General features: G+C 41.6%; 1 long non-coding RNA gene across 1 annotated transcript in view; it reads left to right on the top strand.

Annotated features, from left to right (window-relative positions):
* The first annotated feature begins 1,676 nt into the window (after nucleotides 1-1,676).
* Nucleotides 1,677-13,743, top strand: part of LOC128509432 (uncharacterized) — a 31,033-nt gene continuing 18,966 nt past the window's right edge. Inside the window, exons 1-2 of the long non-coding RNA XR_008356043.1 lie at nucleotides 1,677-1,708; nucleotides 1,921-2,107. This is a non-coding gene — a long non-coding RNA (uncharacterized LOC128509432). The remainder of the gene's footprint in view (nucleotides 1,709-1,920; nucleotides 2,108-13,743) is intronic.

Here is a 13,743-nt window from a genome sequence, read left to right as displayed (position 1 = left end):
AGGTGCATCTAATCAGATGACGTCACCTGACCGAGGTCATATAAGTCAAAATTTGGCGGGTTTTGTACACACATGCTTCACAACCAGCAACATGAAAAGATATTCCCATAGCTTCAGTGCAAGACCACCAGGCTCAAAAACAGCTCTTACCCTGAGGCAATTAGACTGCTGAACTCTAGCCGTGCTCTGTAGGTCCTCCCCCATTAAACACAATCACAAGCTGCTAACTTTGGATAGTATTTTATTACAACATATCTTAATATTTTTAGAGTAATATATAACTCTATGGTGCAATACATATATAACCCTATAAGTCGAATGTACAATGCGTGCAATACAGTCTCTGAAAATGTGCAATACACTATGTATAGTTTATGTCTAAATTCCTGCATAATATATTTCTGACTGCTCTTATTTATATTTATGTATATACATATATACATCCTTATATTTATATTACTATGCTATCTTTGTGGCTTAAATCAGACCTGGGTCCTAATTTCGTACCAGAACATGGAACTGTGCTTGTATGACAATAAAGCATCCTTGAATTCTTGAATATTGTTGAGTTTTGACATTCTATTGTCAGAATTTGTATAATTTTAAAGAGAAACTGTCAGTAATAAACTGGCTGGAAAGTCATAACACGTGTGCTAGTGTTTTTCATAGGACTACAAAAAAATAGTGTTTATTCATCAATTCACAGTGCACATCGCCTGTGCATCTTTTGCTGCCAGCACAGATATCCCCTAGGTCTGAGACAGTAACATAGGACGAGAAGAGGGCGAGGGAAGGGTCTGAAATCCTCCTCTACTCTTACTTTAGCTTCACACACATACACAAACACACACAGCGCCAGCGCGCATAAACTAAAACACTTATCTGTCAGGATTTATTTGTACTTTTTTAAAAGGTAAAGTGCAGGTGGATTTGTTTTATTTTTACTTAATGTTTTGTGTTAATTATTTTTATGTATTTATTTTTTGGGGCTGTTGAACGAATAATTTGAGTTTCCATTATTTCTTATGGAAAAATTCGCTTTAATTTACGAGTGTTTTAAAATACGAGCCTCTTCCGGAACGAATTATGCTCGTAATCCAAGGTTCCGCTGTACGCATTTCTGTTTTCTCCACATGACCTAGGGAGGTTCTGCGATGCTTTGCGCATGCGCTCCCAGTAGAAAATGAAGGAATCACTCTCCGAAATACTCGTTCTACTGAGTCACGTTAAAGACTCGTTCAAAAAGAATGAATAGTTCATTAACGACCCATCACTAATACACAGTAGATACTATGTTTGTGTATTTTATTTCAAATATAATTTTATTAGGTCTCGTGAAAGACGCTGCCGACGTCACGTTGTGGGCTGACCTACGATAAAGAATAAAGTTACCCAACCAGGATGGAAGCTTCCAGAAGAGAAGCATTCTGAAAGTCCCAGCTGAGGAGCTGCAGAAACACATCTACACCTGCGTGATTCAGCACAGCTGCTTGGAGAAGGAGTTAGTGCGAGAAGTACCAAAAGGTCCTAATAAACTAGAGCTGTAGAGAGTGAAAGCTGATTTCTTTCTGCAGCAGATAATAAAGACTCTGTGCTGATTTAACAGGTGGAGGATCAGGTGGAGCACCAATTGCTATCATCACTGCTGTAGTCGCGGCTCTCGTCGCCGTTGTTGCTGGAGTTGTGGTCTGGAAGAAGAAGAACTCTGGTGAGAGGAGGAAGGAGGCAGATGTGAAGTTTTCAGAGAACAGATTTATACTTTCTAATTCCTGAAAGGGGATCTGATAAATATTTTGCTTCTGTTTAAGTTGAACTGATAAATTAGACGAGACAATAAGCTGATATTGACTAATTGTCTTGTGAAAGTAAATCCAGTAGACTGATTTATTACTAACTGTCTGTCCATCATCTGTGTTTCAGCCTTCAAACCTGTTCCACCCAAACCCTGTAAGTGAACCTTTATGATCCATAAATGATGTTTAAAACCACTACATTATTTATACACAGTGTTTAGTCACTTTGTGATGGATGTGAATGTTTTACAGCCTCTGAAGGAGATTCTTCAACCAACAACTCTTAGAGTGTGACTTCCTGCTGAACTGAGAGAGTAAGACATGATGGAGTTTACAGTCTACAGAGCTCATCCTGTTTCTGTCTGTCTGTTTTTCTAGGAGGGATGGATCCTTTGCCAATGTCCTTGAGAGTTCTGCACATTAAAAATGTATAATGTTTTTATTATTATTATTAATACTGTATATATTTAATTAAATGATTCATATTTTATGGAAATCTCCTTATAGTTTTCTGCTGCTTATTTCTTTACGTATTCTGTAAAGGACTTGATCACAACTTCAGCTGGTACCTAAAAAACATAAAAGTGTATTAAATCTCATCGTTATTATTTTTTAACAACCAAAAGCACTGAAACAGGTTTTGCTGCTGTACTAAAGATTGAGAAAAAAGCAAAAACTCACTTTTCTGTTGTTGTTTTTTTAAATGCATGACTTAAAATCTAACAAACACCACAGGCATGACAGAACTTGTGACACATCTTTATGACAAACTTTTAAATTAGAAATTTTTTAATTAGATACACACTGGACTTTTTGCTTTTACATCAAAAATGTTATTTTACATTTTTGGATGAGCCCTAATCTACAGTACCCCAAGTATCCTGTGTGTACCTGTCTGTAACTATTACTAGGACCGACCTATGATTTATCAATGTGACTTACAGAATGAGAGACATGAAGCTGACCTTTAAACTAAATTTAGATTCTTGAAAGGGTTGTGTCTGAAAGGAATTTAATATGTACAGAGCAGGTTTTGGAATCTGTGAGACACTAATGTACAGTCATGTTTGTAACGAAGCACAAACTGTTCAGAATGGGCAGATCCACAGGCTGCTACCACAGACTTAAAGCAATATGCCTTAAAAACAGAAAATGCAGAACAAAACAAATGAGGAACAAATTGGCAGAAAGTGGAGTCAATGTCTGTGACCAGACAGTAAGAAATCGCCTAAAAGAAATGGGATTTACATACAAAAAAGCCAAACGAAAACCATCAACATCTAAACAGAAAAAAACAAGGTTTCAGCGGGCTAAAGAAAGACAATCTTGGACTGCGGATGACTGGATGAGAGTTATATTCAGTGATGAATCTGCATTGGCCAGGGTGATGATGCTGGAACTTTTGTTTGGTGCCGTTCCAATGAAATTTATAAAGACAACTGTATAAAGAAAACATGCAAATTTCCACAATCATTAATGATATGGGGCTGTATGTCAGGTAAAGGTATCAGAGACATGACAGTCATTACATCTTTCATAAATGCACAAGTTTATGTTGAGATTTTAGACACTTTTATTATTCCATCAGTTGAAAGGATGTTTGGTGATGGTAGCATTATTTTTCAGGATGATAATGCATCGTGCCATAGAGCAGAATCAGTGAAAACTTTTCTACAGGAAAGACATACAATGTCAATGGCATGGCCTGCGAATAGTCCGGACCTTAACCCAATTAAAAATCTGTCGTGGAAATAAAAGAAAATGGTCCACGACAAGGCTCCAACCTGCAAAGCTGATCTGGCAACTGCAATAAGACAAAGCTGGAGACAGATTGATAAAGTATACTGTTTGTCATTAGTTAAATCCATGCCTTAGAGAATTCAGGCTGTTTTAAAAGCCAGAGGTGGTGCAACAAAGTACTAGTAGTGTTTTTATTTGGAGATTCCATATAATTTTCCTCAGATTTGTGTAATTCCATTTTTTTTCCCCTGTTTGATCTTTGCCTATAGTTATCTTTCTTTGTTTGTTTTTTTAAGTGTTTTATACAGCCAGAAGTTTGGATCGGTACAGGCACCGGTAAAGGTATCAGGGCCAAAGACAAAGAAAAGAAAACTAAAAGACAAGCTCGCGGAAAGTGAAGAGACCGAGGCCTCTGCCTCCTTACGACGCCGGTGAGAGAGAGAGAGAGAGAGAGAGAGAAAATGTGAGGGAGAGTGACATGCATCAGTTTAGCGCGCGCTCTCGGGTTAAAGTGCACAAAGCACAAACTCTGCTCTCTCTCTCTCTTTCTAAATCCTAAGTAAGGGCATAAGCCCAGAGAGAATCTTTTATTTTTTTGTTTTAGTTTCCAGAATCCCGTCCATTCTCTCGTAGACGGCAGAGCTCTGTTTATTTTGTGTTTCAGTATAAGCGTTTACCTGTTTATTCTGTTAACGCAAGAGTAAACTCTCAACTACTAGTTAATCGATCATGAATTGCAGATAGACTGATTTATCTGCAAATATATTTCTGCTATAAATATACTTGGGCAGCCTGCCAGAGTATACCCTGTGTATGGGGAAACACTGCAGTCAGTCAGTCAGTCAGTAGGTGTTGTAGGTGTTGTTAACATCGTTTTTTCACAATTTATGCAATTGTATAGTTTTGCATGTGATTAGCTACTAAAACTATGTAAAATGTACAGAAGCACACTCATGCAGTACCTCTACACTGTCACTGGGCATTTCACTGCTGTTGGTCTGATAGATGGACAAAGAAGGAATGGACGAAAAAGATTGAAGCTCCACGTTACTGGGACAGCAAGAATGATGGATCAGCAGGACAGCCTTCAGGTCATTTTGAATCGAGCAAAGCAGAGATTCAATCACAAGGAAGGTAAACACATTCAAGACTTTCAGCACTAATACACTCTTTGTCACAAGACCATGTTTGATGCACTGAAAAAAGTGAAACTGCTGTGTCATTGATACAAAGTATGTTTCTACATTGATCTGATGGAAATGTTTGATTTCCTATATGGAACTGATATTTTTACGTTGCTTAAAAGCAAACATTTCAGCTCCTGGTTAAACTTAAATTTAATCCGTTTACTCAAAGGACATTTCTGCTTCAAACCAAAAATTTGCCGTGTCACATGACCTCATGACGTAGTATTATCGCGGACTCAATCATGTCTGCTGGCGGCCATAGTTTTTCAAAGAAAACAACAGGTAAGAAAGCAAACTCATGTCATTTCTATGTTAAATGTATCTCTTCCATGAGCAAACTTATGATTTATGTCAGGAACAACTACTTTGTAGATTGAGTTTTGCGTCTGTGTTTGCTAGATTGCATTTGTGTCCATGTTTAGCTAAAAACACCTATATTACCTACAGTACAGTAGCATTAGCGAACTAACGCGGTTATTTTCAAAAACACAGAGTTTCTACGCTAAGTCGGCTGTGCCGAATATCATGAAATTAATTATATTTAAGTACCATAAAAATAAATAGGAAAGTGACCTAAACACAGAACAAGCCAGTTTGAAATGAACTTATAGTTATGTCTAAAACCTTCTGAACTGTAAGTAATGTAATATCACTAAAACTATATTCCCTCGTATGAAACGGGGCTATAGAAATGCGCTAAACTTGAGCTATCTTGGTAAATCCAAACACACTTTTGTGGCCCTGTAAAAAAATATTTAGGGAATGTATAGCTTACAGTAAAATATAAAATTTTGGTCACTTCATTTGTCAAACAATTGTTAGATTTTTACATGGTTGGCAAATTAAAAATGCATTGTTTTATTTATTGTATTTTTGTTTTCTGTCTTTTAATTGGAGAAATAATAGTACAACAAAAAGAAAAGTTAATGTATCGTTTCAAGGATGGTAATAAATGTTTTTGGAGGAGAACTTGTGTGTTCATTATCTTCATTTTTGAACGTAATTTTTTTAAAAAAGGTTGCTTACTTTATTTATAAATGTAATTTTTCTACATAAATGAACTTTTTTGGTGTAGAGATAATAAAAAAAATATTTCAGTAAAAGACGTTATATAGATTTGTATGTATAATTCATAAAATTAAGTTTGTACGTAATCTTTTAACTTAAGAATAATGAAAAAGATTACTACCATAATTTACTCCTATTACTTTATACTACATGAATGTAAGTTGTTTTTTTCAAGGTAAACACTAAACTTAAATATAATGTTAAATTTTAGGTTTTTCTAAAGTGATATAATCAACTTGTTAGAAAGTAGAAAGATAAGTTTGACTGGCCTAAGGCATTGTAATAACTTTTGTTTCTGATTTGGAGAGATGAATTTCTTTTCCTTTGGGAAAACTTCTAATAGAGAAAAATCTATTCATATTTAATCAAAATTAAACCTTAAATAATATTCTAACGTTTGTTTTAAAAGAAAGAAAAAAATTGCTTGTAGCAACTTGAATTTTTTTTTAAGTTAATCCAATTTATCATTTTTTTGTGTACTTAAAATTTTAAATGTTTCTAAAGTTAAAATCAAGTTGTTAGAAAGTAGAAAAAATAGTTTTACTGGCCTAAGACATTGTAATAACTTAAAAAATATATTAATATCAAATAAAAATTAAACCCTAAATAAACTTATGACATTTAATTTGAGAGTAAAACAATTGCTTGTTAAAAATAGAAGTAATTTTTTTACAGTTGATTCAAAGTGTCATTTTTTTCAGTGTACTTTTAGAGGCAGTAGACTCAACACGCCATTCTGACAAGACTGATTATATAAAGTAAATATCATGATGTCATGTCATACTGTAGGCTAAAGTTTCACAGAAGTTAAATATTGTCCAGTGCCAATGATTTGATACAGTATTTGTTTTAATTGAGTTGTGTCTCTGATAGGAAGAATGGAGTATAATAGAGTGTGAATCATATTTGTTTCATTTGAATTTATTTTACAGCATTTTGTTGTAGTTGCTATGACTAGTCATGTTTTTTAAGTGGCACCTTTGGTCTCTGAGTAACCACTCTTCTAAAAATGCATGTTGTTAAAAACTTGTTAGAATAGTTTACAAACATTTTTTTTGCAGTGTTCTATACAACACATGAATACATATAACCTGTATCATGTGTAACGGGTTCGTCCTATTGTGCACGGGTGGCACGTTAAAGCACAGACATGAGGAAAGGTCTTCCGGGAAAAAGAATAATTTATTTAAGGAAAATAGGGAAGGAAAGGGTTGAAGATGGGAGTGTGGAAAGAAAGGGGAGGAAAGATAGGATGTGCATGTGCAGGTTGGTGGGCAGTGCCCTGCTGGCATGCAGGCACAAGCTGGTGAGCGGTGGCGGGAGGCCGAGTGTGGGCCCACGTAAACAGCGGCTCCTGCACAGTTCCCTCATGATTGCTCTGCTCTTTGGGGATGGCCGGACTGGCCCCTCCCAACTCTCCTGTGGGCGCGGCTTCAGTCCTTTGCATCATCTAGCAATCTTTTCCCAGCTGGAAACAGGAGCCGTGACATGTACCTCCTAGCAGACTTTTTTTCCTTGGCCGCAGGGTAACTTAAATCCGGCTCCATGCAAGAGTTGAAGAGCCATGGGAGCTCAGACAGTGAGCATGCGGCTTTCTTTGTTGCAAAGATCAAAGGCGCATTCCTCTTGCCTCTTTAAAGTCCCGGGGCCCGTTACATTGCTCCGCTCGCATACCACTTTTCCTCGTTTTAGCATGTGTGTCGCACTCTCTGCTTTTTAAGTCCAGTAGCCAAACAGACCCTGACCTACACTCCCCAATGTGTTTTTATAGCGCGGGGAGAAACCCAGGATGCATGGCGATAGCTCATCAGCTGTGCCTATTTCCGCGGCCCTGCCCATTCGCACACCTGCAGAAGGGGAGGCCACCTAGCCTCGTGAGCTTCAGCACAACCTAGACAATATGATGAACTAAATTTAGTTTAATTTTAACCAACTATACACACAGAACTGAGCAAAAAATGAAAACTAAATTTTTCACTCGTTTTTATTTTTTACTTGTCAATTCCTTGTTTTTATGTTTTTTGGTTGTTTCTGTAACCAAATTATAATAATATGTGCATGTTGTGAGATCTACATTTTTGTGACACCATTCCCAATTTCCGGTAGCTGTAAAATATATACATAATAAAAGTAATGATAATTTCTAAGACGGTGCAGGTGAGGTTGGCTGCTGGCACGACTGCTCTTTTTATTTGTTTTTGTCTTTTAAACTAACTTTCAATAACTCAAAACCAGTAAAACATTCACCATCACATTCACAGTCACTGTCAAACTACCATCAGAACGTTTCCCAATCAGAAGACATGGGTGGATAAGACCATCTGTGACACTCTAAATTCTCGCACTACTGCCTATAACGCGGGACATGCATTGGATGGCATTAACTCGTACAAGGCTGCATCATACAACATTCGGAAGGTGGTGAAAGAGGCGGAGGAGTGCTACGGTACATCCGGTATGACAAAAGCAGACATGTTTCTGACGTATCACCTTCCATGCTCGCTTCGAGGCTGCAGCCAGAAATGCAAATAGCACTAGCGAAGCTAACTCTGCTAAGAACCCTAGCGGCACTAACGGCTGCAGACAGAAAGACAATGCCAACACAGGAAACGTGTTCATCCTCTCCGACCATGATGTGAGAAGTTCACTTTCAAAGGCTACACTTGATGCTGCGTGAAAACACTATGGGAATATCTTTACATGTTGCTGGTTGTGAAGCATGTGTGTACCAAAATGTGTGTAGCCAAATTTTGGCTTATATAACCTTGGTCAGGTGACGTCATCTGATTAGATGCACCTGCATGTTATAAATAGGAATGAGCCGGCAACATTCCTCAGATCTTTTTCTTCACCACATTGTGCCCGTGTGTGTGTCAGCAAAGCATAACAAAAATATAAAACAAGCAGAATTAAATCTCATAAAACTCACCAGATAATATGGCGGAGTTTAGAGTAAGATGTCCCCCTCCTTGTAAAAATTTCCTTTCAGAGGGCGATATGCATACATTCTGCTTCGAATGTTTGGGTGAGAAGCACGCTCTCGATGGGCTTAATGGAGAGTGTGAGCACTGTGATCTTCTCCCCATGAAGCTGCTTCGCGCGTGCCTTGCGTTCTTTAGGGAACCACGAGCCGCGCTGCACTCATGGGGATCACAAGCAGATCTGGCCGAGGCGCGAGAGACGGAGTCCCTCCTTTCTCTCACCCTCTCCCCCGATCCCGATGTCCCTCCTTCCACTTTACAAGCGCACTCCGGTGCTTCTCACGGGTGTGTTGAGGAGACTCGTTCTCCTGCTTCTGTGGAAATGGAAGTTGCTTCCTCAGAACGCTCCTCTAAAGATAAGAGAGAATATGAGGAATTGCTCGAAGTTACTGATTTATCCCTGCATGCGACTAAACAGACAGCCCGTGCAATCGGCCGTTCCATGGCCTCCTTGGTGACCGCTGAAAGGCACCTGTGGTTGAACCTGACAGGCATCAAGGACAAGGATCAAACATATCTTCTTGATGCCCCTGTCTCACCTTCCGGCCTATTCGGCGACGCTGTGAATTCCGTCGCCACTAGGGTCTGAGAAGCTAAACTGTATGAACAGGCTTTTGGGAAATTTCTCCCACGCCGTGCTCAAGAGTCGAGGCCCTCGGCCACCCAGCCTCGACCAGATCGGAATCTCGCCAGGCGAGAGGCACAGAAGGAGAGCGTCAGCAGCCGGGCACCCCCCCGTAAGGACTAAGGTATGGCTCGTCGCGCCTCACAGGCCGCCTCCAAAAGATCAGATCGTCGCACTGTCTTCTTTTCAAAGACTAAGTCCTGAAAGCCTACGCGCCCACTCAACGCTCTTTCCTATAAGAGCATGCCCCCCCCGGATACCCCCAGGGGGTTGGTGTTCAGTTTCCGCCGCCTCTGGTGTTTCGGACCACACCGACTTCCAGAGATATGTTAGTGCCTCGGTTATATCCTGCTATATTCCAGGATGCCGCATCACTAACACCCCCCCGCGTATTAAAACTTCTACCCCTTTCGGAGAAACTGGCAACGTGGAAGCTACTGCCAGGCATATCTCCCTGGGTGCTAAAGACTGTAGAGAAAGGCTACAGGATTCAGTTTGCTCATCGCCCTCCGCGTTCCAACAACGTGGTCTACACTTCCGTGATACCGGAAAGAGCACATCTGCTGAACTACGAACTCCAGGCGTTGCTGGAGAAGGGAGCCATAGAACAGGTTCCTCCTCCAGACAGGGAGTCACGCTACTACAGTCGTTATTTTCTGGTCCCCAAGAAAGGCGGGGGGCTGCGTCTGATTTTGGATCTTCGCGGCTTGAACCGCTACCTCAAAAAGTACAGATTCAAAATGTTAACCATCAATATAATTGTCTCGCAAATCTAACCAGAAGATTGGTTTGTGACGATAGATTTAAAGGATGCATACTTTCACATAAAAGTTTTGCCACAACACAGGAAGTTTCTGATGTCCGCTTTCGGGGGAGAAGCTTACCAGTAACGGGTCCTTCCATTCGGTCTAGCTCTGTCACCCCGCACATATACAAAATGTATGGATGCTGTCCTGGCTCCCTTGAGACTTCAGGGCATCCGTATTCTTAATTACATAGACGACTGGCTAATCCTGGCCCAGTCTCAGCAGCTAGCGCTCCAACATCGCGATGTCGTCCTAGCTCATCTCCATTCGCTGGGTTTGAGACTCAACGCTACCAAAAGCGTTCTCGTTCCGGCTCAGAGGACAACATACTTGGGTGTCAGATGGGATTCGATTACTATGCGGGCACAATTGTCTCCCGCTCGTGTCGAATCCATTCTCAGCGCCCTCAAGGAAATCAGACTAGACCAGGAAGTGACTATTTATCACTTTCAAAAATGTTTAGACCTCATGGCAGCTGCATCCACGGTGATACCTTTGGGCCTTCTGCACATGAGAGCTTCTCAGTTGTGGCTAAGAGCCAGGGGATTTCATACAAGGGCCAATCCCCGAAGGCGAATAAGGGTTCCGCTCGAAGGACGCCGTACCCTTTCTATGTATTCAGACCTCAGTTTCTCACCTTGGGTCCCACTCTAGGTCCGTCTTGTCGTCGCAAAATGCTAATGACAGACGCTTCCCTTACCAGCTGGGGCCCCCGACATAGTCAGCCAAATCTGGGAAAGATTCTTTACAGCAGAGGTGGACCTCTTTGCCTCCCAAGAGACAGCACAATGTCCTCTCTACTACTCTCTGACTCATCCAGCTCCCCTGGGTCTGGATGCGATGGCCCATACGTGGCCCAATTTACGCCTTTATGCGTTTCCTCCAATATCTCTGCTCCTGGGAGTCCTGGCGAGGGTCCATCAACACGGTTTGCGCCTCTTACTGATAGCACCCCGTTGGCCGGCCAGAGTATGGTTCTCGGATCTAATATCTCTCCTCGATGGCTCACCTTGGATGATTCCAGTGAGGAGGGATCTTCTGTCTTAGGCGCAGGGGACAATATTTCATCCCCGACCCAAGCTTTGGAACCTTCACGTTTGGCCCCTGAACGGGACCAACAAAGTCAAGCTGGTCTCCCAGCCAGCGTTATTGACACTATTTTAGCCGCTAGAGCTCCATCCACTTGGAAAGCTTATGCCCTCAAATGGAATGTTTTCGAAAGTTGGTGCATGATGAAGCAGGTGAACCCAGTCCACTGCCGAATGGTTTCAGTGCTGAAGTTCCTGCCAGATAAGTTGTCTTCGGGCTTGTGCCCTAGTACTCTTAGGACGTTTGTGGCCGCTATCTCAGCCTGCCACGTTCCAATCAAGGGGATTACTGTGGAAAAACACCCTTTAGTTGCCCGTTTTATTCGTGGAGCTAAACGGTTGAGGCCACCCACTAAAACCACGATCCCTTCATGGGATTTATCTATCGTGCTCAAAGGTCTAATTAACACTCCTTTCGAACTGCTAGAGTCAGCGCCTGACAGGCTTCTGACTCTTAAGATGGTTTTTCTTATGGCCATTACCTCTCCAAGAGGATTGGGGATCTGCGCGCCTTGTCAGTCTCCCCATCCTGCCTGGACTTTGCCCCTGGGCTAGTCAAGGCCATTCTGCATCCTCACCCGAACGATCTTCCGAAAGTTCCATTTTCAAACATGCACCCTGTTGTTCTTGAAGCCTTCTGTCCTCCGCCTTTTACAGCTTCGGTGCAGGAGAAACTTTACTTATTGTGTCCAGTACGTGCTCTTCGGATTTACGTCCACCGCACCAGCCAGTGGCGTAGATCAGAGCAGCTCTTTATATGCTATGGAGGCCGCAACTGGGGGGCGGCCGCCACTACGCAGACCATGTCACATTGGGTGAAAGATGCTATTGCTCTCTCCTATGAGGCTCGTGGCTCACTTTGCCTCTAGGAATCAGGGCTCATTCAACCAGGGGGATTGCTTCATCTATTGCACTAGCAAGAGGTATTCCCCTGCAACAAGTGTGTGACGCGGCGTGCTGGTCCTCTCCTCACACATTTATAAAATTTTATAGTCTGGATGTTCCTGTCACTCCGGGCTCACGAGTCCTTGAGTCAGCTTCCCAGACATAGTTCTGAGACCTCTCAGCCTTGTGCGCACACGCTACACAATGCGGGGTCCAGACACTCGCAGTGCGGCGACATTGGTACTCTCATTCCCATAGCGTTTTCACGCAGCATCGAGTATAGCCTTTGAAAGGGAACGTCTCGGGTTACTTTGCTGTAACCCTGTTCCCTGAAAAGGCGGGAACGAGATGCTACGTCCCAGTGCCGCACTGCCCACGTGACCGGGCGTCCGTTCAGACAAATCAATCTGAGGAATGTTGCTGTCTCACTCCTATTTATAACCTGCAGGTGCATCTAATCAGATGACGTCACCTGACCGAGGTTATATAAGTCAAAATTTGGGTTTTGGGCGGGTTTGGTACACACATGCTTCACAACCAGCAACATGAAAAGATATTCCCATAGCGTTTTCACGCAGCATCTCATTCCCGCCTTTTCAGGGAACAGGGTTACAGCAAAGTAACCCGAGACGACCCTTCAGGTTGAGTGAACACCAGGAAAGCAGCAGGACCAGATGGCATCTCAGGTCCTCAGAGCCTGTAGTTAAGGCTGCACAGAGGACAGTGGGGAGCAGGCTCCCCTCTATCACCGAACTGTACACTGCAAGATGCAGAGGAAGAGCCCTCCACATTATTAAGGACTCCACTCACCCTGCACATGCTCTATTTCAACCTCTTCCCTCAGGCAGAAGGCTGAGGAGCCTTCAGTGCAAGACCACCAGGCTCAAAAACAGCTTTTACCCTGAGGCAATTAGACTGCTGAATTCTAGCCGTGCTCTATAGGTCCTCCCCCATTAAACACAATTAAACACAATCACAAGCTGCTAACTTTGGATAGTATTTTATTACAACATTACAATATTTTTAGTGTTATATATAACTCTATGGTGCAATACATATATAACCCTATAAGTCGAATGTACAATGTGTGCAATACAGTCTCTGAAAATGTGCAATACACTATGTATAGTTTATGTCTAAATTCCTGCACAATATATTTGTGACTGCTCTTATTTATATTCATGTATATACATATATACATCCTCATATTTATATTACTATGCTATCTTTGTGGCTTAAATGGGACCTGGGTCCTAATTTCGTACCAGAACATGGAAGTGTGCTTGTATGACAATAAAGTCCATCCTTGAATCCTTGAAAATTGTTGAGTTTTGACATTCTATTGTCAGAATTTGTATAAATTTTAAGAGAAACTGTCAGTAATAGACTGGCTGGAAAGTCATAACACGTGTGCTAGTGTTTTTCACAGGACTACAAAATAAAAACAGTGTTTATTCATCAATTCACAGTGCACATCGCCTGTGCATCTTTTGCTGCCAGCACAGATATCCCCTAGGTCTGAGACAGTAACATAGGACGAGAAGAGGGCGAGGGAAGGGTCTGAAATCCT

This window comes from Clarias gariepinus, chromosome 21 (genome assembly GCF_024256425.1).
Source record: "Clarias gariepinus isolate MV-2021 ecotype Netherlands chromosome 21, CGAR_prim_01v2, whole genome shotgun sequence".
NCBI lineage: Eukaryota > Metazoa > Chordata > Actinopteri > Siluriformes > Clariidae > Clarias > Clarias gariepinus.
Note: the sequence above shows the minus strand (reverse complement) of the source record. Positions and strands in the feature narration are given on the sequence as shown.